Source organism: Xyrauchen texanus, chromosome 19 (genome assembly GCF_025860055.1).
Source record: "Xyrauchen texanus isolate HMW12.3.18 chromosome 19, RBS_HiC_50CHRs, whole genome shotgun sequence".
In the NCBI taxonomy this organism is placed as follows: domain Eukaryota; kingdom Metazoa; phylum Chordata; class Actinopteri; order Cypriniformes; family Catostomidae; genus Xyrauchen; species Xyrauchen texanus.
In genome coordinates, this window is record NC_068294.1 from 4,722,406 (window position 1) to 4,748,987 (window position 26,582).

General features: G+C 37.6%; 1 protein-coding gene across 1 annotated transcript in view; it reads right to left on the reverse strand.

Moving 5' to 3' along the window:
- Positions 1–26,582, reverse strand: part of LOC127659974 (FERM and PDZ domain-containing protein 4-like) — a 69,109-nt gene that overhangs the window by 37,633 nt on the left and 4,894 nt on the right. The window contains exon 2 of the mRNA XM_052149992.1: positions 15,091–15,232. The gene's annotated coding sequence lies outside the window, so the exon portion shown is untranslated. The remainder of the gene's footprint in view (positions 1–15,090; positions 15,233–26,582) is intronic.

Here is a 26,582-nt window from a genome sequence, read left to right on the forward strand (position 1 = left end):
ATCTGTTTTAAAATCAAGAATACATCCCATTACAGAGGTAAAAATTGGTTGTGAATCCCATGTCATACTAATGTCATATTGTGTATTGGTTCATATTATCCCGGAGTGCATTAAAGGGGTCATAACATGAGGAATGAAATTGTCCTTCATCTTCTGACATAGAAGAGGTCATTGTATTATAAAAAATATTGTAAGTTTCAGAATTGAAAACTTCCTCTTCACTACAAAAAGATGGTTTGTAGAAACAAAAATTTGTTCTCTACTTCCTCCACATTGTGATGTCACACTGCGGTAGACATTTGAATCGGACCACCTCCACAACAACACATCAACGCCTACTTTACCTTATCACCTCAGTAGCCTACCCAGTAGTGGTTAGCAGTGAAGAGAGCATGCCAGTCAAGAGCAGAGAGCCAATCATAACAGTGGGTGTTTACTGTCATAGAACCAGCACCAAAACGACTGTTTCTGACAAAGGGTCAGAATGAGGGTGTAAAATGATCATGTTTTACAAATATAAGACCTGTTTATTGTGCAAAAAACTTTACTAATATTATAAGTGAACCTCAAGGAAAATATAAAAAATAAAAAATAAATGCATGTCATGACCCCTTTAACAATCTGGGATTGACGGACGTGCCGGCGCGTCCTGCTGGATATTTTCCTCATTACAGCAGAAACAACTTAATTAAAATACTCTGTCATTTTGGGGCATACAGATAAGTGTAAGACATCATTAGAGACTATAAAGGGTCTACTTTTATTTGTGTACACTCACAATAACAACAAAATCTTGTGCTTTTGTAAAATAAAGAAAATAAAAAGTGTGAGCTTTCAGCAGTCTCTGTGTTCACGAGCATATTTCAGAAACACGTCACAAATTGAACTAAACTCCACGAATACTTATCACACAAACATGGAACATATGTCTAAAGAAAGCTTAAAATGTCTACTTTTAAATAAAACAATTTAAATTTAAAACAAATATTCTCCTGCAATGTAATCTGTATGAAACAAAGGGATGTACAGTTTTTACTACTCTATCTAATTATCTGTAATGTGATCCCACCCACCAGCAGAGCGCGCCATTCATACGCTAATGTAGTGACGTGATCAACGGAAATGTACACGCTGTGAGGTTGTAAACACTTTTCATAAATGTTTCTGCGCGTTTGCAATGATACACAGATGAGAAAGCTCCAGGATATTAGGGAAGAGTTAACATTTTCCTCAGAAGAAGAGCGGGACTCCGATGAACGTTTGTATTTTGAAGAGAGATTTGATCCAGATGAGGATACAATTTCAGACGAGTAAGTCATTTCGTTTTCATTAGTTGACATGCTATTTTATATAAACATGTACATATTTTACTAGTGGGACTGTTTCCAGACTTGCCAGCCAGGATTCAGAGTATTGAAATTTGAAATATGTCCTAATAAGCAAGTTTTAGTTACATTTAAATGCTGTTTCTGCTAAAGCAGGTATTTAAATTTTATGCTGTATGATATAAATATGATATGCAATATGATATAAAAATAATATGAATGTTTAGATTATATTTTATCTAGTGTTTATAATGCCTCATTATCATCAACAAAGCTTGTGCTTGCAAATATGTGTTCAGGTTAAATGAGTAAAATAAACTTTATATATGCCCATATTAGAAAATCAGCATATTATAATGATTTCTGAAGGATCATGTGACACTGAAGACTGCAGTAATGATGCTGAAAATTCAGCTTTGATCACAAATGCATTTTACAATATATTCAAATAGAAAACTGTTCTTTTAAATTGTAAAAATAGTTCAGAATATCAGTGTTGTTTCTGTATTTTGGATCAAATAAATGCAGCCTTGGTGAGCAGAAGAGACTTCTTTTAAACGGTAGTCTAGAAAGTTTTATGTAAAGAAAATATGTCAGATTACTTATTTTAACTTAAAACTTGATTTTCATAATTAAGTCTCCTCACATTCCTAATTGATAGGCCCAGGGGAGGGGTCTTTTGTCTCCTCAGGTGTGAATTACATCAATATTCATGATAGTTCACGCCTCCTCGCATATGACCTTTATAGCACTAAAAGTGTCTTACAAAAGTTAAATTACTATATTGTTTTGTATGAATGAGTGATCAGGATGGTTTTCACATCATTTTGTAGCAAGAAATCTAGGCTACAAGATCCAGTTCTCAAAAGGCTTGTGGACAAATGTTTAGTGTGTGTTATATAGCCTTATTTCAGTGACTTAAAATTTTTGTTTTTTCAAAACCCTTGCATAAAGGTTATTTTCTCAAAAATACAAACCTGTACATACATGTTGCTCACATATTATTGTTGCCCAGTTTGTGCTGAATACAGTGTTATCAGACTTTAGCCATTAATGAGTTTTTAAGCAACTGAAAAAAGCACAAATGTCAAGGCATGTCAAAACTTCTCCAGGGCCCAAAATACCCTCAGACCCCAGAGGGTTAAGGTATACAGATTTGCTGTATTGTCCATAATGGAGGAATTTGGAGATGGGGAGGTGGAGGAATGACTGAAGAATTGTCATTAGTGTGAGGGACGCAGCCACTTATATATCCTTGGGATATGATTGGCAGGTCTAGATGAACAAGCTCCTCTGGGACTTACTTATGAAACTTCATTAATAGCAGCACACTAGAATGAAACCAACACACAGACGCAGCTTCTTCATTCCTATTCTCAGGACAACACTTTCACATGATCAGACCTTTTGAGGACATTCTATGTCATAACACACATTTGTTTTGGTCTCATGGTGAACTTCTATTATTTTCACTCTGAGTTTAATTATATTTTCTGTCGCCTAACCCTAACCTTCACACAAAACTTTCTGCATTTTTACATTTTCATTAAATGTCACAGGTTTCATTCCCATGCAACATTCAAACTGTACACCTTGATTGCACTGTAAGTCACATTGAATACGTTTCTGCCAAATAAATACATTTAAATATCTAATCACCTTAATGCCTTCTATTGTTTCTATGGGCATTTGCTGGTACAAACACACATGCATACTCTGCAATGAGACGCAAGTTTTATTGCCTTGTTTTGCATGTTCATTAGTTTAGTCTTGGCATTGGTTGTCTCTGTCTTGTAGTTACCCATGTTCATGTATTTAAGCCCTCGTGTTTGCCATTGTCAATGGTCAAGTATTGTGTAATTGTACCGTTGTGTCAAGTCAAGTCAAGTCGTTTATGTTTGTTCTGTTTTGGATTCACGTTTTTGGATATCACTCATGTAGAGTACCACTCATCGGGGGTGCTTGGTACCCTCAGGCACCCCCGTAGAACCAGGCCTGGTAACGATACTTACTCTTCAGTACGCACCGATACAAGTTTTTTTTCTTAAATTCAATATCAACAATTATTAAAAATGTTCCCATCAAAATGGTGTCTAAATAAATGAATTCAAATTTATATGAAATGAAAATAGAACAATTCATTTTCAATATAATATTGTTTTATTTTTATCAAATGGAGTGCTTTTATACAGAACCACACAGCACAATCCAAAATACAACATTGGAGGCTGCATAACAGAGCATTACAGATGTGCAATATTGATTAAATATAATAAAATGACTATTGAATGATTTTTATTATTCAGGTCTAGCTATAAACATGTCAATAGTTTAACTATCTTTAACTAATTTGCTCAACAAGATTCTTTTAAAACTGTTGTTCACTCATGACAGTAGTTGACCTAAGAGAGAAACTGACCATAGAAAACAGTTTACGCTAAAGGCCATGCAAGCGTTGCTCTATGAATCACATTCTGGCACATTTTGTGAAATCAGGATCATGTAGCTAGAAGCATTTGCTTTCACATACTTGGTTGGAACATGTTCTCAAACTTTTTGACTCCAAGGCCCCCCATTGTCCAACACTATATTCAAAGAAACCACATGAAGGTAACAACCGGACACGGACACGTCCATTGACATGACGTTAAGAGATCCAACGGCTTAAGTCTGTCTACACTGAAAGCTGTGTGCTCGAGTAATAAAGTGGCTAGAGTAGCTCTGCAGTACTTCAGCAACAGAACTGGGCATTCGTTTACTTTTGACACTACACGACGTGCCACAACTTACACTTCCAGCGTGAAAGCATCATTGATTAGAATGGGAAAGGTATGCTTTAGACGCCATTCACCACTCACGTCTGGGGTAGACAGGGTGTAAGATATTTTGTCTGGAAAGTTGTCTAGATTTTCGTCTGCTGTAATGATAACAAAGCTGCTTGTTTTCAAACTTTTTTATTAACAGAAACAATCGATTAAAATAACTAATCAAAATTAATGATGTGTTCACGTCATTTTAGTATTGTAGACCTCCAAATTCTGAAAGTACAGAACATCAAATGATGTCCCTTCAATGAATGTTGAAGCTGTTTATTGAAACAAAAAAAGTGTTTTCTTTCTAGAGGTCATGGTTTATTTAGACATAAAAGACATAGACATATGTCTGACATTCATCAAGGATGCAGTTAATGCACATAAGAACATAAGTCTGTCATACAGTCCATTCACACTACTGACTTCTTATGAATGTGCTGTCTTACTTAAATTATTGGTGCTTGAGGGAATGGACTACAGAACAGGACGCAGATACTGGCATAACCAGAAAAGAATCTTAGAACCAAATTGCACTTTGTCCAGCCTTTTGCACGTTGCACTCGCGATTTCGCCAAACCCACCTTTGCCTAGACTTAGTACATACTTGCATGAAAATATCAAAACTTTGTGCTTATGACTTAAGGCATTGCCCTGTGCTTAACACTTGCACTCTTAAAATAGGGCCCATAGAGGTCAATGTATGAATTCATGTTGTGATTAAATATTTAGCTGTCTTCAAAAACAAAGCAAGAGTAGAATTTCTGTATGGTGGCCGAAGGGTGCACAACCAAATTAGCAAAGCAAATAAAAGCTGAAAACACAACGGAAGTAAGCTACAACACAACTAAATGAAGCCACAACATGACGAATACGATACAACACAAGATTATAAAAACAAACGCTGTACTTATTTTTTAAGTGCTCTGGCCTATACTTGGTTGTGTTTATGACAGAACTCTTAATGAACATAACTTCAACAACATTTTCTCAAATCAGAGCAATGATGCGAAAATGACGTCAAAGTATTTGTAGCTATTCTTGTGTACCTGCAGCTCTTAAAAGTTGTCCTGTCCCCTGCAAAAATGCACTGTATGACCCGCTCAGATGGCAAAGCACTCAATGCTCTCTTGTGAGCCATTCATCAGGAAACACTTTAGTGACTTGCAGTGGGACGAGCAGCCTCATAATCTCTCATGCATTGAGTCAGACAGCCACAATCATTATTTTCAGTACACTTCACTGTGATGTGGCTTAATTTCGTCCTGCTGTTAGCTTTTATTTGCTTTGCTAATTTGGTTGTGTTGTGCACTTCTCGGCCACCGTATCTCTGAGTTGTCATCTCGTAATAATAGTCATTCCAAAACTGAATTCCAGTGTTTGAGCTTTTATGGGACTTACAGTGGCAACATCACATCTGTACTCTCTTAATAAAAGTCTCTGGTCTTATTTTCATGTAGTGTGCAGTAAACATTAGGTATGTAACATTAAAATGCAACAAAAGTAAGTGTACTAAGAGTACCCAGATGTTGGACACTTCATGAACTCAGGCTTGGCATGTGTAGCAGAAGGGGCGGAGTTACCTGGCTGTGTCACTGGTCTGACAAAACACTTGTAAATAATGGAGGATGTAGCAACTAGCGAAACTTCATAGAAGACAGCTTGTTACAAATGTGAGTTGAATGCTTTACTGTCACCCCAAGCTGTGTGAATATGCACATTGTTTAAGACAGAAGTGTTAAGGCTAGTGCGCTTAAACTGTAGGCAACACAGTTTTGCATCCATGTGAAAACGTCACTTCCATCAGCTGTTGAAGGCTAATACTTCCATGTAGAAAAAAAAACGTTAAGTGTTCCATTTGGGATGATACTACACTACACTGCTGAGAGTATAATGTATGGTGCGTCATTTGGGACACAGTTATCATATGAGTGTAAACCCAGCTTACAATGATATCTTGACCTCCAAGTATTCTCAGCGCAGCTACATTTGTGGCACTCGTGGGGGGACTGTGGCAAACATGATTAATCCACTGTGCAATCACTGAACTCAACGTGTTTGTGAGGTATTAGGGGATTAGTACACCCACATAGTAAGAGTGTCACTTCATCAATCGTGCTGATCCAGATCTACAGAACTGAGACGGGCAGCTGCCAGTACATCATCACACACTCATCACTCGCGGGGTGTGTGTGTGTGTGTGTTTGTGAGCAGAAGATGCTACTGATATTTCAAACTCGATAGCAAAAGTTAATTGGATAAAAGTAAAGTCACTGTGGAGAAAGAACCAGCAGGGTTTTGTTTTTGCCTGTGTTCAGAATGGAATATTAGCTTTACTGTATACAGCACAGGATATATAGTTTACTTATATTGTATAAAAATAAAAACTCTGCCAGAACAGTAAGACAAAATACGCATGTTAAAAATACATTCTCTGAAAAACATAAATATCTTATGCAGTGTTGTTTCTAAAACAAGCGCAATCGAACTGATCTTGTTTTAAGGATTTTTAGATATTTTTACAGGAAAATAATACAAAAATGATCAACAAGAATATGACTTTACCCTAATATCAAAGGTCTTACTAGAAAAAAGAAATTATGATCTAATGTGAATTTTCTTGATAAAAAATATGATCGTGCTGGTAACATGTGTATGTAAAATGTCTAGAAATAGCATTTTAGCTTAGCGTAAAGCTAACAATTTACACAAGATTTATTTCTATTTCATCTGCTCCAAACTTACTACAAACGTACTTCTCTGTCTGCTCGTATGAATGAACACATCATAAGAAAGTGTTTCACCGCTGTTCAAATGCACTTTAGATCACATCATTTATATGTAGAAATGTTTTCCATCTGAAAGAACTAAATATTAAATGAAACAAATGACAATAAAATGCAAAGTAATCTCATCAGTAATCAAAATACGTTTTTAATGTAACTGTATTCTAATTACAATTATTTAAATTGTAACTGTAGTGAAATACAGTTACTTATATTTTGTACTTTAAATATGTAATCCTGTTACATGTATTCTGTTACTCCCCAACCCTGTGCGCTCACTGTGATTATGTGAACAAAGACGTTCTTGAAACAAATGGTGAAGATGAAGATTTCAATGATTTAACACTTCAATTTCGGTCTGTTCTTCATACAACACTGTCCTGTGGCTTTAAAAGACTTGAAATATGGTGCACAAGTGATGTGGATGACTTTTATGGTCATTTTTATGTATTTCTGGAACTTGGCAGTCTCAATTACGATGCTTTCATCCAAAATGGAACAAGTCATACTGGTTTAAAAGGACGAGGGTGAGTAAATTATGACTATGAACTATTACATATTAACATAGCTCCTGCAAGGAGTATCACTTTTCACTTCTTCTACTTTTGGATGCTTTATAAGAATGCCTATTTCAAATGTTTTATGTGTTTCTGCAACATAGAGAGTATACAGTAAATAACAGAACAATGTAGACCTTGTGACCAAAAGTCATTCTGATTCTATTTTATTTTATTTTTTAAATGAAGAGTGTAACTTTTCAACAAGAACGCATTCAGGTTTCATTGTATTTTTTTAATAAAAAAATATTCATGACATGAAGCTGAAAGCAATCACAGTTAATGTTTAAAAAGTAGGGCTGTTGATTTAACACATTCATTCAGTGTGATTAATTATAAAAAATAACACAATTAGTCAATTCTCTGGACCGTAATAAGGAATATTCCTACAAGCAGAGCAATTCAAGCTTGAGGTACCACCTGTTTTCAGCAGGGGGCAGTAAGCAAAACTCCAGCTACATAGGCAACATGCAGAACAAACCAAACTGAGGCCTGTTTGACACTAGCAGTAGCACAAAATGAGAACATGTTATTGCATACAAACACAGCTGATGGAGCTAATGAAGGGATCTCGAGATGTGTTTCCTAAGTTTCAAACTACGTTTAACTTGACAAAGCAACACAAAAATGCTATTAATATTTATATATTTGATTAATTGTGTTTAATTCCATTAATTAATCAGCATATCATGTAATTAATTGCATAAAAGATTTTAAATCAAATGACAGCCAAACTTGAAACATGATTTATTTTTTAGATCAAATTAGAGCGGGGGTGATAAATTTGCAATGGTACCCTTTTCAGTCAGTTGTATGTTACATCATCACATGACTGCACTAGACTTGTTACTTAACCTTATCAAGTTGTCATATGTAGTACAATGAGTGCTAAAAAAGGTTATTTTGCATTTAAAGTCCAAGTTTGAGTAAAAATGTCTTAACTTTCAGCAGTCAGATAAAATGAGTCAAGTAATAGATAGTAAAGTCTGGTTTTACCTGTTCAATCGTCACACTGGAAATGGAAAGTCAAAATGCATTGTGGGATCCAGTTTTCCATGCAGTGCGCTCTGTTGTATGTTGTATATACATTTTGCCAAATGCAGTAGACAGTTCCTTTACACTGAGCCAAAACTTTATGATCACCTGCCTAATATGCTGTTGGTCCACCGCACGCAGGCAAACCAGCTTCAACCTGCCGAGGCATGGACTCTACAAGACCTGTGGTTTCTGGCACCAAGACATTAGCAGAAGATCCTTCAAGTCCTGTAAATTGTAAGGTGGAGACGCCGTGGATCAGACTTGTTGGTCCAGCAAATCCCACAGATGCTCAATCGGAGCATTGGTCAATTTGGAGGCCAGGCCAACAACTTGTACTCTTCATTATGTTCCTCAAACCATTCCCAAACAATGTGTGCAGTGTGGCAGGGTGCATTATCCTGTTGAAAGAGGCCACTTCCATCAGGAAATACCATTGCCATGAAGGGATGTACCTGGTCTGCAACGATGTTTAGGTAGGTGGCAAGTGTCAAATTGATCTCCAGATGAATGGCTGGACTCAGGGTTTCCCAGCAGAACATTGCCCAGAGCATCACACTCCCTCCTCGGCTTGTTGTCTTCTCACAGTGCATCCTGGTGCGATCACTTCCCCAGGTAAATGGAGCACACTTACTGTACATGGCTGTCCACGTGATGTGAAAAAATAAAAAGACTCATCGGACCAGGCAACCCTCTTCCGCTGCTCCAAGGTCCAGTTCCGACACTCTTGCAGGTGCTTTCTACGGTGGACAGGGATCATCACAGGCACTCTGACTTGAATGTGGCTACGCAGCCCTACCAGCAGCAGGGTGTGATGCACTATGTGTTGTGACACGTTCCTCCAGTAACCATCATTAACATTTTCTGTGACTTGTGCCACAGTACACCTTCTGTCGGTTCAGACCAGATGGGATAGCCTTTGCTGCCCACGAGCATCGATTAGCATTCAGCGCCCAACACCCTGTCACAGGTTTGTGGTTTGTCCCTCCTTGGACCACTGTCAGTATGCTATTCCGAGATGCTCGCTGGCACTGATTTGGTGGCACGAGGGGGACCTACACAATATCAGGCATGTGGTTTTAATGTTGTGGCTGATCAGTTTATGGTACTGAAATTAGCAACAAGATGATTTTATACCATTTACATTTTTTTAGGTGTCTCGATACTTCGTTAGTACCGTTAAACCACACAACCGTAATGTGCATACATTTAAAAATATATATTTTTTAAATAGTTGTAGTATGGTAGTACTGTTTGCTTTTCCAAACATAACCTTTATCTGTATTGGACAATTTATGCGAAGTATACATCATACTGCATACTGCATGCTGTGTGCCTCTGTGTGTGTGTTTGTGTGTGTGCTGACTCAGGTGAGAGCCACTGCCCTTGTGGAGTCATTAAGATGTCAGTGGTGACAGTTCACAACTGCAGCGATTCATCCATAAATGCATGAGCTGTCTTCTCTCTCTCTCTCTCCACCTTCTTCATTTTCTGCAAGACTCAATACCACTCACATCTACAGCCATTAAAGCACAGCTCAATCCTGTAACATCCACACCAATGTGCTTTCTAGTGCTGTCACATTGCAACATGTAGTTTTGTTGAGAGTTATGTCCCATTTGAGATTTATCTGTCCCTAAACGTCACATCAAATAGCAAATTGTGGTTGATCACTAAGCGATATTCTGTAGGTCAGGTGGTTCTTAGCTAGAATAAGCTACAATGTGGACCAGATTTATGCTGATAGTCAGAAGTCTGGCTCTGTGAGACTACAGTCAGGCCAGAGTATTCAGCATCAGCATCATAATGACACTGCAGTCATCAGTCTTCAGTGGAAGAGTAAAGCCGCTGTGATTTACACACTCAGCTGTTCCCCTCCATGATCACTCAGCGCTGCTGTTACTCTTAGTGATTTCTGTAAATACTGGCATTCTCTGAAGTCTCTGACATTCTCATTCCACTAATTCTGCCTTATGTAATCATTCGGCCAAATTCATGCCCAACTGATCTTGCCTTATTGCAATCATTCGTTCACATTCATGTTCAACTAATAATGTCTTAAGTAGTCTTCACATTCAATTAACACATTTGACTTAACTTTTTAATAATTAAAATCAAGTAGTTGTCTAGGTTGTATTAATGGCTATTCGGTCTTAAAGTCAATATGAAACTGGGATTCATAACCAATTTAGGTGTGTAAACTTTAAAATACCCACTGTTTCAAAAGCATAGCCATAATGAAAAAACATAAAAAACATGGTCGATAATATGATTTTGGTGTCATGAAATTGCTTATTAATCTTTTCTGTGTAAAGTTATATCCAATTTTAGAACATCATGCAGCCCCTCAAATACAGCCATATTCAAAACTCAATCGGAAGAGAATGAAAAAGCTCCACAACGTTATAAAACTACATTTTAGGGTTTATACATAACGCACATCCAACACAATGCATCTGAATATATTACACTGTTCATCTCAAGCACAACTGGTAACACTAAGCACTAAAAATTATCAAACAATCATGACTGAAACTGGTTACTGTTTACAGTTTTGCAATTGGGTCCAAGTGCTTTTATTGGCCCCATCCTTCAATAACAGTTCATTCGCAAAGCTTGAATTGTATTGTGACAGGTTCGCAAGCAATCCATGCTGATATAAGCCGAAAAAAATAAAATAAAAAATTGCACGGTGAATAGAAACACACACACGCACACACACACGCACACGCACGCACGCACGCACGCACGCACACACATACAGTATCAAATGGCTGGAAAAGCATCAAAACAGTCAAAGACATTCATCTAGTGCATGTTTACAAACACCAACAATTATAAATAGTGCAAATGAGCAATAGAACGTATCCAGGACACATTTGTGCTCAAGACAGCAAGACCAAGAGCAGCTGATGAAACACAATAAGCTCTCCTTTTCAGAGTTTTAACTTGTACCTCGCGCCACTTTTAACTGAAAGGGTAACTTGTCAACGGTCAAAGACTTCTGTAGTGCATGTTTATATACAAAAATAATTCTAAATAGTCCAGATGGGTCCCCTTTGGTGTTCAGGAATAGTGAGAAAGATATAGCAGCAGGCAGTTTTCAAAAAAAGGGTGGGAGCTCCTAACCACCATTAAAGATGTAGACAGCCCCTTACCTAACCATTTCACTAACCTTAACTGTGAGTGGAAGTGACGCTCACTTTTGGAGTTGGCACAACCCCCTTTTGGAGTAACCCCACTCCTTCCCTCTTTTGGAGATTCCAACCTCATTTGGAGGTCTCTGGCCTACAGCTATACCTACTTGGGAATAGTTAGTAGGCCACACCAGTCCTGTCTATCCTACTCTCTCTCCGTTTACTAACTAAGCACCAGTGGGTGGGGCCAAGTGTGCAATGATGTAAAGTAGGCGTCGATGGTGTTGCTGTAAACACAGTCATGAATTAATGGGGCCCCTAGTTACGTAGGGAAGTCACGGAAATAGAGAATGAGGTGTTTTTGCAGCTTGATTTCAATAACTGCATTTATTGCATTTGGGATTAAGTTTTAAGTTCTGAACGTCACAATTTCAAGGAAAATTGAAACACACCCCCACACAATTTTAGCTGCATCACTTATTCAATTGGCCTGCATTGCTCTATAATACAGCAAACAGAAAATAGAGGAAAAGCATGTATTTGCTCCATAGGAATGAAAACATAATATCATAAAATTCATGATTTTATGCTTTAATGGCACTGGAATAAAATACTGCAGTTTCAATGGGAACATTTTTGTCCTGAAGTTCCTGAGTGTAACTATTTTGTGTACACAGTGTATTATAGATGCATTTTAGGAACTGAGGTTGAAATCTAAAAATTCCCCCCAAATTACACACATTGTCATTGGCATTAACAGATCCAAAATGATAGAGAAAAAGAAAAAATTTTCAGAAGTTCGCACAAGGGTTAATCCTAGGGATAGCACTCTACATTGTAGCTTTAGCAGCTGGTCCACTAACTGCAGTGAATTACTGCCATCACTCAAAGCATTTAGCACTTAATAATACTCACGACAAAAAGTATCCTAATGTTATAATTCCATAATCAGGGCTCTTAGCTCAGTGATTCTCAAAGTTTCTAAGCATACAGCTTTATGATCACCACCCTGTTTATGACCGTCTGGTCCAAATCATGTGGAACCACACCAGAAACCTGCTTTTAGCTGTGTGCCACACCAAACCGTCTATTAATGCTACCTACTGTAACTCTACACCCTCCCTTCCCTGTCTGACCCAACCCCCATCGCCTTGAGCTACGGAACATCTCAGGCACAAAAGCAGATGCCTATAATAAGCACCATGCATGCTGCTAAGGAAGACCACTTGATGTCTTAGTTCTACTTCCTCTAAATTCAATGAAGGAACCATTACTGTAACTGTAAACTTCCCTTGAGCTTGTTCACAGGTTCAATATGTTTGAGACACACTTCTGAAAGGCTCCCTCATACAGCACTGACTCTAGATGTTAATCTGTTCGAGGCCTGTCTGCATTAGGATTTATTAGTCTTGCTTGAGTGCATCACATTGCTGGTTGACTGCACTGGCCATGAACAGTCATGCAATGAGATGTTGAACCACTGCACTCTGAAGTTGACCTAAATGCACGATGACTTCATAGCAACAGACGTTTTCTTGAATCATTCCTGTAAAAATGAAAATTCAGATTTGGAATACCGTACAGAACATCGTATGAACTTTTATTGTGCTTTTTGTCATTTTTGGACCTTGTCAGCCTTCAGACGCTGTATGCTTTAATAGCATGGAAAAGAGCATTATCCACCCCGGTATCATGACTAGGGCTGCAACTAACGATTATTATGATAAGCGATTAATCTAACGACTATTAGAAAGATTATTCGACTATTCGGGCGATTATTGCAACTATTGATCATTAGCTCTTAACCGAATATTCAGCTTATTAACTCCACTTATTCCACAACAAGAGTGCTTCTATTTTACTTATTTTTTATTTTTGCATATTTTGCGCTCTACATCACCTGAAGCTGTTTGGAAAGTTCTGAGTGCATCTGGACTGATCTGTGTAATTCTTCCTCCCCTCAGTCAGGCCTGAGCTGCAGTGACGCTCTCCCGCGTAATCATTAGAGTTTAATGTGATCACGTTTTACATTAAATGCGATCAAACGACTATTTGAAAATGAACATTTTTGTTGACAATTTTTATTGTTGACATTGTCGATAACGTCGACTAATCTTTTCAGCCCTAATCATGACTAGTCGTAATAATAGTACGAGATGGTGAAATTCTTAAAAAAAATCGAGTTGGCTTGCGCAAAAAAGTGCGACATTTAATCCCATTGAGAAAAATAAACGGACCAACAGGCAATGTTATAATTATTTTTCCAAAGTTTAACCCCTTACACAAACCTTAAATAACCATGATTTTAATAGTAAAATAACTTTAGTGAACCACGGAAGAAAACATCACGTATTACCAGTTATTCACAAACAATACCGCAAATATTGCGTAAATTCAGCACTTATTATTAACACGCAAATGAGCTTTCCAGCAAACTGTTTACTGGTGCCAAAGATTAGTTCACAGACATTTCCTATCCTAAAGAAGAGTTGAATAGGAGGCCTAAAATTTGATGCCTGTATTGTATCAATTTATTGGTTAGTCTCAATGGGAATAAAAAGTTTACCATTTCATGCGAGCCAAGTTGTACCGTATATTTCACCATCTTGTTCAAATTATTTCAAATTGTCAGCATCAACATTCCTCAAAACATTTTCTTTTGTGTTCCACCGAAGAAAGGGCATTTTGAACTACATTAGAGGGACTAAATGCTGACAGAACTTTCCTTTTTGGGTGAACTAACCTTCATTCGAATTCAGAAACAAAGACACAGCAGACAAAGTTCCCGAGGGAATGAAAACTGGGGATCTTTTCAAAAATAAAAGCTTGGATGTTTGCAATGAAAAATATGCTCTGTTATAACTAGATACATATGTTTGTTTAATGTCACATCTGTATGCCATACCAGTGCTCAGACACTCCCGATTTTACCAGGTTTCTCCCGTTTTTCCACCCCTCCTCCAGATGTACTCCCGATTTACAATGGCTCCCGATAAACTCACAATTTTCTGAATCCACACATTTGTTCATGAGATTGTGTGACCTCCAGGTAGGGTTGGTTGCCACCTCTCCCGTAAAATACATGATCGACCTGTATTTAAATATGAAATGATGCATCCCATATTGGATTTGTCCCATAAGCTGGTCAGATAGCACCACGGCGAAATTGTTCCAGTTATTTTAACATTGATATAAGTCAGAAATCGTTCATATGGTGAGTAAGGGGTCGTCTGAATAATCCACACATTGTGTTGAAATGTGCTAATCCTGTGAAGGGTGTGGTAAGGGACCGTTTGAAAAGTCCACACATTAAGCTACAAAAGTGGATATTTTATTTTATACAAAATCTCCTTATTTTTCACAATCTGATGTTGGCAGGTATGCTGTATGCAATAGAAACCTTATCACCTGAGTAGCATGTTGCCTTGAGTGTTACTCACCTGGGTGTGGCTTGTGTCCTAAAAGCTCCAGAAGGCAGAAATAGCAGCATGTGATTGGATGTCACATCTCTCTTGTGCGGATTGTTTGCGAGATGGCGAAGGCGGGCCCTCACAACCATCGGGACCAATGAGAATTGATCTGCTGAAGATGAAATCATAATCATAATTATGCTACGTTCCGATCAACTCGGAATGTCAGATTTTCCAGCTTCCTACTGGGATAATTGCAATGGAACGCCACTTGAAGTCGCAATTCCAACTTGGAAAGTTGTGCGGAAATTTCAAACTCCGATATCGCTGAGAAGCTGGTGCATGACGTCACACAATCATATCGGCACCCAAGAAGTGACAAACATTCACTTGTATTAAATATTATTGATAAATGAGTCAAAGTTCCTACATTACATGATATTAAACTGTGTTTAACAAACGTTAGCAGAGTAGCAGGTGTTCAAAACATGGTAAATTATGGAACTGTTTATGAATTGGGTTTCTAGGAGATGTCTCAGGTGACAGTCAAACACCTGCTAAGCTAATTGGAGCGTTACAGTTTTGTTTACTTATACTGCATCTTCCAAGCATCTGGCAATGGTATGCATTAATGGTTGATAATCGGAGATATCAAGTAGTAATATCCCACATCCTATTTGAACGGAACACTGCATTTGAGTCTGAAATAAATGTACAATTAAATCATGTGAAAAATTATTAATACATATACAGTTGAGGTCAGAAGTTTAGATACACTTATTTCTTTAAAACTCATTTTAACCACTCCACAGATTTCATTTTAGCAAAATATAGATTTGGCAAGTTGTTTAGAAAATCTACATACTTTGTGCATGAAACAAGTATATTTCCAACAATTGTTTACAGACAGATTGTTTCACTTTTAATTGACTATATCACAAGTCCATTGGGTCAGAAGTTTACATACATTAAGTTAACTGTGACTTTAAACAGCTTAGAAAATTCCAGAAAATGATGTCAAGCCTTTAAGCAATTAGATTCTGGTGCTAATTGTAATCAATTGGAGGTGTACCTGTGGATGTATTTTAAGGCCTACCTTCAAACTCAGTGGACTCCTGGAGGAAACAGGTAGATAGGTATCTATATCCACAGTAAAACGAGTCCTATATCGACATAACCTGAAAGGCTGCTCAGCAAGGAAGAAGCCACTGCTCCAAAACAGCCATAAATTAGCCAGACTACAGTTTGCAAGAGCACATGGGGACAAAGATCTTACTTTTTGGAGAAATCTCCTCTGGTCTAATGAAACAAAAATGAAACTATTTGGCCATAATGACCATCAGTATGTTTGGAGGCAATAGGATGAGGCTTGCAAGATGAAGAACACCACCCCAACCGTGAAGCATTGGGGGGGGGGGGGGGGGGCAGCATCATGTTGTGGGGGTGCTTTGCTGCAGGAGGGACTGACGCACTTCACAAAATAGATGGCATCATGAGGAAGTAAAATGATGTGGATATATTGAAGCAACATCTCAAGACATTAAAGCTCAGTTGCAAATGGGTCTTTCAAATGGACAATGACCCCAAGCATACCTCCAAAGTTGTAGCAAAATGGATTAAGGACAAAAAAGTCAAAATATCGGAGTGGCCATCACAAAGCCCTGACCTCAATCTGATAGAAAATTTGTGGGCAGAACTGCAAAAGCGTGTGCGAGCAAGGAGGTCTACAAACCTGACTCAGTTACAGCAGTTCTGTCTGGAGGAATGGACCAAAATTCCAGCAACTTCTATTGAGGAGCTTGGGTAAGGCTGCCCAAATCGTTTGACCCAAGTTAAACAATATAAAGGCAATGCTACCAAATACTATCAAAGTGTATGTAAACTTCTGACCAACTAGGAATGTGATGAAAGAAATAAAAGCTTAAATAAATCATTCTCTCTACTATTATTCTGACATTTCTCTTTCTTAAATAAAGTTGTGATCCTAACTGACCTAAGATAGGGAATGATTTCTATGAGTTTAAATGTATTTGGCTACGGTGTATGTAAACTTCTGACTTCAACTGTATGTGCCCAACGCTTGAAATATTTTAACTGTTGCCTCATGTTCTTTCTCAGCTCAGTTCTCTGCTGTAACTCGCTATGATGTCTCTGCTCAACACTACAGTTGTTCATTACTACATCTCTGATCATGTCACTGCATTGGCACTCATCAACTCTAATGTATTAATAACATTAATGAGGGGAGAGATGATGGTGTCATGGTTAGAGAAATAATGCTGGTAGCCACAAAAGCAGGGGACTGTTTACCGCATTTAAACCGAATAATTACGTCAGACGCAAATACAACTCGCCAAGAATCACTTCCAAAAATCTACAGGCTGAGATGCATAGTGTATCTAGAGCTATAAATAAGATGTTGCTCATTTTAATATATTGTTTTATGCCTTAATTCATTTCTTTCTCTCCTATCGCTATTGTTTATCAACATGGCTTATGTTTTTAAAGTTATTGAGGGAGGGCACTAATCATGGGCACAGCACAATAAATAGCCAAAGCTATTTCTCGACAAAGCATCCATGTAATAACTTTACAACTGTTTGAAAGTGAGCTAACATGTAATGTTGGAGAAATATCTGCAAAACGACATGCATATTAACTATGTGCATTTTAATGAAGCTAATTAAGGTTTAGTTCTAAGATTGAACATTATTTTATGTGAGAAAGGTAGGTGTACCAACAATCATAAATCAAAGAAGAATTATATCTCACATTATTGTGAGGTGAAAATCTACTCAATTTCACTCAGTCACTGTCTGTAAGAAAACAGCGTGAGGCGCACTCGAGCGTGATTTAAATTTTATGACATAAAAAAAAAAATCGAATTTGTATAATTTATGAAAACTGGGACACAAAATTGTCAATGTTGACACAGCAATCTTTTTTTTTTTTTTATGGTTCTAGTATTCTAGTTTTGAAGAAACACCGGGGGACCCCCCCAAGTAAAATGTTTTGGCCTTATGGGAGGTCCCTTAACTATTATGGAGGGTCCCGATAAATTTTTAGGTTGCTATGTCAAGTTAAACATCGTTTAATACTTAGAAAAACACCTCTTGAAATCCGCAAGATCGGATTAGCGTCGCATCAAGCTGTTTTGAACGCAAGAACGCATCGTCAACACTGCATTCTGCATTCTGGGATTACCGTAAATTCCGGACTATAAGCCGCAACTTTTTTCCCACGCTTTGAACCTCGCGGCTTAAACAATGACGCGGCTAATATATGGATTTTTCCCACTTTAAAATTTTATAAAAAAAAAAAAAAAAAAAACATTCTGTGACGTGCTCAGTTTTTTTGGCGGCGTGAAGCTTTCATTAGACCAATGAAATTGCCGAACGGGTTAAGGTCAAACAACTTTTTTTGTTTACTGTTTAGATTAAATCGAGCGCGCTCAAACTTCCCATCATTCTGATTACGGTAGTCATTTTGTCACCCTCAAGACATGGAGAAACGCATATGATGCAGCTTTCAAGTTGAAGGCGATTGATCTGGCTGTTGGAAAAGGAAATAGACCTGCTGCACAGGAGACGTTGGAAACAGCAGCGTGAGGAATTGACTCAGTGCAAAAAGACAACTAAATCTGAGGCTATTCAACTCCGACACCGAAGGAGATGACTTCAGTGGTTTCATGTGCACAAGAGGAGGAAGATAGTGACCAATTACTTTCTTGCTAGGCTACTGTTTACTGGTCATTTTTTATTTTTTGTTACAAGCCGTGTGTGGCAGCGGGGGTGTGGTCAAGCGCCCGTCCGGGAGAGAAAAGTGGTAAGGGCGCTTACACCTGTGCTAAATTATGTCTAACACCTGTGTCTAATTTCAGTAAGCGTGGGGAGAGCGGCATAAAAAGGCAGCAGAGAGAGAGAGAGAGAGAGAGTGAGTGAGTGACATACAGACACACGTCAGTCTAGTGTTGGCGCATAGAAGACCAAGAATTGCGAAACGTTATAAAATTGATTGTAAACATTGCTGTGGCCATTAAAAGCCTTACCTGGAACGTCAAGTGCCCTTCAGCACTTGATGTAAGCGCCCTTACCGCTTTTCTCTCCCGGACGGGCGCTTGACCACGCCCCCGCTGCCACACCGTGTTTCGTTAAAGCCTATTTATTTTTGTTACAAGCCGTGTTTCGTTAAAGCCTGTGTAAAGTTCATTTGTTTCAATGTACCGGTAGGCACCTGCGGCTTATAGACAGGTGCGGCTTATTTATGTTCAAAATAATAATTTTTTTTAAATTCAGTGGGTGCGGCTTATATTCAGGTGCGCTCAATAGTCCGGAAATTACGGTATATTCTTCTCACCAAAATTGTACAGAGTGGTTATCTGAGTTACCATAGACTCTGTCATTTTGAACCAGTCTGGTCATTCTCTGTTGACCTCTCTCATCAACAACACATTTCCATCCACAGAACTGCTGCTCACTGGATGTTTTTGTTTTTGACACCATTCAGAGTAAATTCTAGAAACTGTTGTGTGTGAAAATCCCAGAAATACTCAAACCAGCCCATCTGACAAGTTGTTTATTTATTCTGATGCTGTAATGACAGTAAAGATCACTTACCTCATGTTTACATTGAATGTATTTGTTTAGGTTTTTGCACTGTAATGAAGTAATAATACTTAGTTTACATTTCTGAATGTGCATTTGTTAAGCACCATGTGACTGTGAACTAAAATAATACAGTACATTGTAGTTTCTGTATTTACTACCAAAGTATTTATCAGTAATATAGTTTAAATGGGGAAAATGTGAATAATAGCGTTGCAGGTCAATTTAAGGTGTGCGCCCCTAAATTTTCTGCCTGTGCCCCTGAAATTTTCAGCTAGGGGCTACAGTGCTCTTCGTAAAAGAAGTTAGTCTGGAGCCCTGTATTATACTACGTGTACTTAAGCATTTGATTTAATGTACTTATTATGTGCATACGTGTTGTTGCATTTTACTGACATTTAAAGTACCAGAATTGAATTACATTTGTAGTTAAACTGTTAACCTTACCCTGACCCTACTCCTAAACCTTCATGTGAATCTTGCAGAACATGTAGTTACACAATAAATACATTGTATTGTGTGTATTTTAATGTAAGTACATAATCAGCAAATAAATCGATCCATATATTTTCAGTGCAGTAGTGCGCAATGCTTGTCTATTGGGCACGCTTTATTAGCATATCAGGGCGTGTATCTCGGTGACTTTCACTCCAGTGCGCATGAAATCATGCGAACGATGCAGTCATGCAACAGTCACGAGATCTGCTCACTCCTCAGGCTTTGTCTCATTCAGTGTGCATCATGTTTGTCCTGCTCTATCTTTCTCAAGCGATCTGTAGGCCTTGTGATGTTAGCAAACATATATCTCTAACCCTTGGCTGTGACTTTATTTCCGAATGTCCCCCTGTATGAGGTCTGGCCTGGGGGTCGCCTCCATTTTAATCATGCCCCTATGGAGGTCCTGCCTCCAAGTTCCTTTTCTTAATCAGTATTTTTGTCTTGTTTTTCAGTAAAACATCTAAACTGACTTTTATAACAGGAGAATTAAATGAAATATTTTGTCAGAAATATAACATTCAAGCGAATTATATTTTTTCCAATTATTTTTTGTACTCCTTTTTTGAACATATTTTTAAATACAGTAATATGATGAGCAGATCTTGAAAAATTCCTCAAAGACTTGGAAAGACAATGCACAAAAGGGGCGCTCAACCCACACTTTGTGTGTGTGTGTGTGTGTGTGTGTGTGTGAGCGTGTATTTATCACTTTGTGGGGACCAAATGTCCCCATAAGGATAGTAAAACCCGAAATTTTTGACCTTGTGGGGACATTTTGTCGGTCCCCATGAGGAAAACAGTTTATAAATCATACTAAATTATGTTTTTTGAAAATGTAAAAATGCAGAAAGTTTTCTGTGAGGGTTAGGTTTAGGGGTAGGGTTAGGTTTAGGGGATAGAATATAAAGATTGTACAGTATAAAAACCATTATGTCTATGGAAAGTCCCCATAAAACATGGAAACACAACGTGTGTGTGTGTGTGTGTGTGTGTGTGTGTGTGTGTGTGTGTGTGTGTGCGCAAATGTCCGAGGACTTTGTGTGTGTAAACTCACATCCACATATGTGCTCATCTAAAGGACTGTGATGCTCCTGAACACGTAATATTTCTGTATAATGTAGTCTAATCCATTAATTTCCAATGGCCGGTTATTTTTGACCGGAAACACAACAGGAGTAACAAAGTGAAATAATAAAAAAATAAAAACGGTCCAATTGTTTGTGTGTGTGTGTTTTCAGACACCATATTTAATTGCAATTGGATTCAGTAAAAAAAAAAAAAATTATAAAATATATATTTACAAATGACCGCAACACAACATATGGGATAAGCTTGAAAGCTGTAATCTACATTCATTGTAACTAAAGGAAAAATAGCGACAAGGTGGTTTTTTGGAACTACATGAAGGCAAGTAAAAGATGAACACCTGCTAAACGCATAAATAATTATTATTTTTTTTTATTCCTTTAAGACTTGTTTTCAGAGAATATATCTTGAATTAAGTCAGTTTTCTTACTCCATTGTTTCAAGCGTAAACCTCATTCAATTTTGTCAGATGTACTCTTAAAAAAAAATTGGGGGGAAAAATGGGGTAAGAAAAATAAACTTCATTAAACAGTATATTCTCTGAAAACAAGAGTTATTATCTTATGCAATTTTGCCTCTCAAGTAGATTTATCTTGTCTTAAGGATGTTATATTTGATTTACAGAAGAAAAAAAATCAGATTGACTGATTCAGATTTTTTTTCTCATTTTGTTTTGGCAGTGTATCGTCCTCCACTGAAGACTTACCCCTCTTTTACAAGCCGTGCACCTGGGTAACTAGCTCATGCTGACTGCAAGACTCGTGAATAATGAATTGCAATAATGCAGAAGTGTTCTTGAGCAAGACTCCTGCGGTTCACACTTTACAGCCAATGCCAGAGAAAGGCGTGAGAAAGAGAAAGATAGAAAGAATCGGAACAAACATGGAGCTTTCCCATAGGAAACAAATATTACAAACGACATCTCTTTAAACCTTTTGTTACATGTTCCCGTTTCTCAGATGTTTCTCAAAAGAAAAAGTCTCCACTAATCTCACATGTGTCTCTTCAGAATAGATCTCAACAATGTTTATCAAGATAGCAATTCTGGAATCAAAAGTCAGAGATGTCAACATGAACTCCAACAATTCTCATCAAATTCTTCCAAATCGTCAGATTCCTTTTATTGGACACTTGACGTAAAGGTGTCAAAATATTTGTTTTTTTGGGGCAATCGTATATGTGATCATTACATCTCCTCTGAGCAATAAAATGTTATTATTTATTTATTATTACAGTAAAAAGGGACGACTTGATATAGTGCACACAGGAAATTGAAGAGAAGATAAACAACGAAAGAGCATGCAGAACAGATGGGGTGAGAATGATATAAAAAGAAGGTGTGTGAAAGGTGTAAAAAGTTAAAGAATAACTGTGAGAAAGAGCTGAGCGTTGCAAAGCAGAGCCGCAATACAGCAAAATTCCTGCTCAGCAACAAATTCATCAGCAAGCAGTCGATGAGCAAATAAACAGGCAAGAGTTAGACCTGCAACACGAAGTTACATCATCAGTCTGGCTTTCCCATAATACTTACACAATTATTTCCACATATCTGAGAGCTTAAAGGGATAGCCCAGCCAAAAATGAAAATCCCGTAATCGTAAACTCATCCTCATGTCGTTCCAAACCCATATGACTTTCTTTCTTCCATATTTCTATTGTGTTCCACTGAAGAAAGTAGGTCATATGGGTTTGGAATAGAGATGTTCACCAGATGGGCGACTATTCAAAACACTACTCAAATATTGCAAATCGATTTTTCGTTGCGCATTTGCCTGCTGCAGGCACCACTGAATACTGTACTTTCCCTCCCAGTTACAATTGAGTCCACTGGGGGGGCACTAGAATTGCATGGGATGGCATCTGTGCTACTGAAAGCAAAGCCTAGCATTGCACTAGCAACACTTGCAGCATGTAAACCAACGGAAGAGGATCTAAATTTTATGGTGGAAAGAAACTGTAAAGCGGCACGAGAAACTCTGAAGCTTATCAGACCAGAATGTGTGTACGTGCGTTAAAATCTCCTAACATGGGCAGAATGCATTTAAATAATAAAAGCCAAATTTCACCACTTGTTTTTCTGAATAACTTTCTGAAAATATAACTGCAAGCAGCAATTACTAGGGCCAAGCATACCTACGGCACGGAAGGATGTATGATTGGACATCACTGATTATGATTTCACGAAAAGCAGTATAGAAAACAGAAGTAGAATTGCTTATACTAAATACATTTCATTATAACTTTTGATCAATTGGTGGCTCTGTCACCAAATGTATACAGTGCAGTCAGGGTGCAGGGGCAATAACTCATACAAAGTTCCATGTAAATACGCCAAATGGTTGCCAAGATACAGCCTCAGATTCTATAAGGAGCCTTGCCATCTATTTAGTTGATGTGTATTTGAGAACCTTTTGGTCTATCGTAAAGCTTTAAAAAATACATTTTTGTGTCCCTTGATGATATACTACAAATTTCATGCAAATTGGACATACAGCCTAGGAGGAGTTGAAAAAAGTAGTTTTTCAATCTAATTCAGAATGGAGGACAAGAAGTATGGCCGACAATGTATATAACAAATATAGTATCATCGTACTTGGCATAACCCAAGGAAGCTAACGTCACAAGTCTCAAGACATAAGAAAATATAGCGGAACAGCGACCTTGCCCACTTTTTCAGCCATCTGGGTTCCTGAGGTTTTTTCCCATTAATTTCTTCCATGGATTTTTAATAAAATCATACATAAAAGAGTTTTAAACCATGAAGCAAAACAACCAGCTCTGAGGTGAATCACAACATCACAGAGGCAAAAAAGTATTTAAAAATTGGACTTAAAGACAAAAGGTACAAGACTGTGTACTTAGCATCTTTACTGAGGGCCCAAACTTCTATCCCATGAAGGACCCAAAGCTATGGGAATATATAAAACTTGATTTTAAGTTGTTGATTATTAGTATAGAAACAATATATTTTACGTTTATTGCAAAATATTCCGATATGTACAAATATAAAGTAGTTTAAGGGTGGAGGGACACCGTCTCGATCATGGGAGTGCGTGGTCGCTCCTAGGCACATTTTGCATTATATCTCTCAATCACCATTCCCTTCAATTCATGCCCACAGCAAAATACATATGTTATATTTTAAGTGTGAACAAATATATCAGTGTATTTTCATATGTAGCCTGCTCTATCATAAAAATCTCATTATTTTACATTACAAGATATTATCTTACCATAAGTAAAAAGTTTGCCTTTTTAAAATAAATGTCAATATAGTGTTTGGTGCATAAAATACATATGATAAAAATGGCTTATTATTTTTTTTAAACATTTTATTCAGATTGTATTTCATGTGCTGAATGTGCTGAAACTGTGATACATTTCAGTCCACATTTATAGAGCAAGGAGAAAAGTTGTCAAGGCCAAACTCTCAAACATTTGGTATGTCTGAAAAGCCCAGGGAGTCCTCTGATAATACCCCAATATTTACCACTGTAGCATGTATGGATTAAGAGAAACTTAAATAACAAATGTCGAACAGAAATATGAATTGCTGAGCCTCAGGAGGAGAATGAAATTTAAAGCCTAATGTACCAGATATTATAAAAAAATTAATAAAAAGAATTATGATTATAATAGTTTGTGCAAAAACAGTTTAATGTAAAAAAAAAAAAAAAGTCAATTGTTTGACAATTCTTTAATATGTCAGGCTTTACAGGGTTAATTCTATTAAGTATAATTATGATTTTATTTCTATTTATTTATTTATTGAATCTTTATCTATCCAATCAGGTCACACATGAACAAGTTCTCATTTCCAAACCAGCCTGAACAAAGATACAGTACTTAGAAAGCCTTTTTCAAGGGAAGTATGGATACAATACATGACTCTTTACAATAGTGGCTTTTGTGCATGAGCAGTGGTAGAAGTGTAAAAATCCAGACAAGAAAGAACCTATTAACCGTAAGCCCTCCAGGTCTAAATGCCACTGAATTTGAGAGATTCCACTGAGATTTCTTACATTTCACATTGTGGGAAAAGAGAGCAAACGCATGTCTAAAGTAATAAGTCATTTCTCAATCTATTGGCCATTCTCTGATGCACCAATGCAATAACATGTGGCATATGTTCTCAAAACGTGGCTCAGTGCTGGAAAGTATTACTTTTTCATTACTTGGGGACTCACAAATGCACCAGGCAGAGACACACTGCAGTTCAGTTTCAGCATGTAACTAGGTCAGATCTGTTTCAACCTATACACCCATTAACTAACAGCCAAATAAATGGTTTATTCCCAGTATAATGCGGTTTCCTTTGCTTAGTTTGTCCCATTGAGAAGTTTGTTGTGGGTTGAAAATGATTTCACGTTTCCTCTTTTGCACTAATTAAATCGGCCTTCTCTGCTCCGTTCCGCCTGTCAAAGCCAGCCATTAGCATAATAAAAGAATGAACCTTTTGTGCAACCTCTCAATTCAATTCCATTGGTGACCGAGGACTTTCAGTTCCCAGCATGCTGTTAAATCTAGCTTCCATTTGGAGATTAATCCTCCTTATTTGAACTTATTAATTACTTGCATCTGGCAATTAATGAACGTAATGTCTCGGGATATGACAAGTTGACTGAAATCCCTGATTATACTATTTGCAAGATTATTCACACTATTTTTATTCCTGCTTTTGTTGTTACGTTTGGTAACTTCTTGTTTTGTGAAGTCCGAGGTTAATTTTCTACTCAAAATCGCCCGGTCATGAACAATCTCCTCATTGTTACCGGCATCATGTTTTGTGCACCAAGTGTTGAGGTGTGAGTGTGCAGCTCAGTATCATGATTCTATCACCAGTAATGCAAGATGATGTTGCTTTGCCGTGGAAGGCATCTTATTTCATGCGGTTCAAGGTTTAAGGTGTTTATAAGAAAAGTTCAAAATATTCATTTAAATTTGACCAAGTTTATTTAAAGGAACAATATGTAACATTGACATCAAGAGTTTAAAATGGGTACTGCGGTCCAAATTCTAAATATTGGAGAGAGTTATCTCCCCCGCCCCCTCCTCCTCAAATGAAGCTCACGCGGGTTGCCAGGTTGAGGACACGCAACAGGAACGAGCAAACTGACTATGGCAAGCAAGCCTTACACTGTAAGTGTATCAGCTAATATATATGTTTGCGATGTTTTTATTGTTTTTAAATTATAAATCAGCTCATGTGGATTTTTTAATAACTCTGTCAGTGTTGGCTAGATGTATTACTGGCTTCCATGGCTGCAGAGCGCTGTGTTTGCCTGCAAACTTCTTCAAATCTGGCAACCCGGTGGTGTCGAAATACTAGTGGTG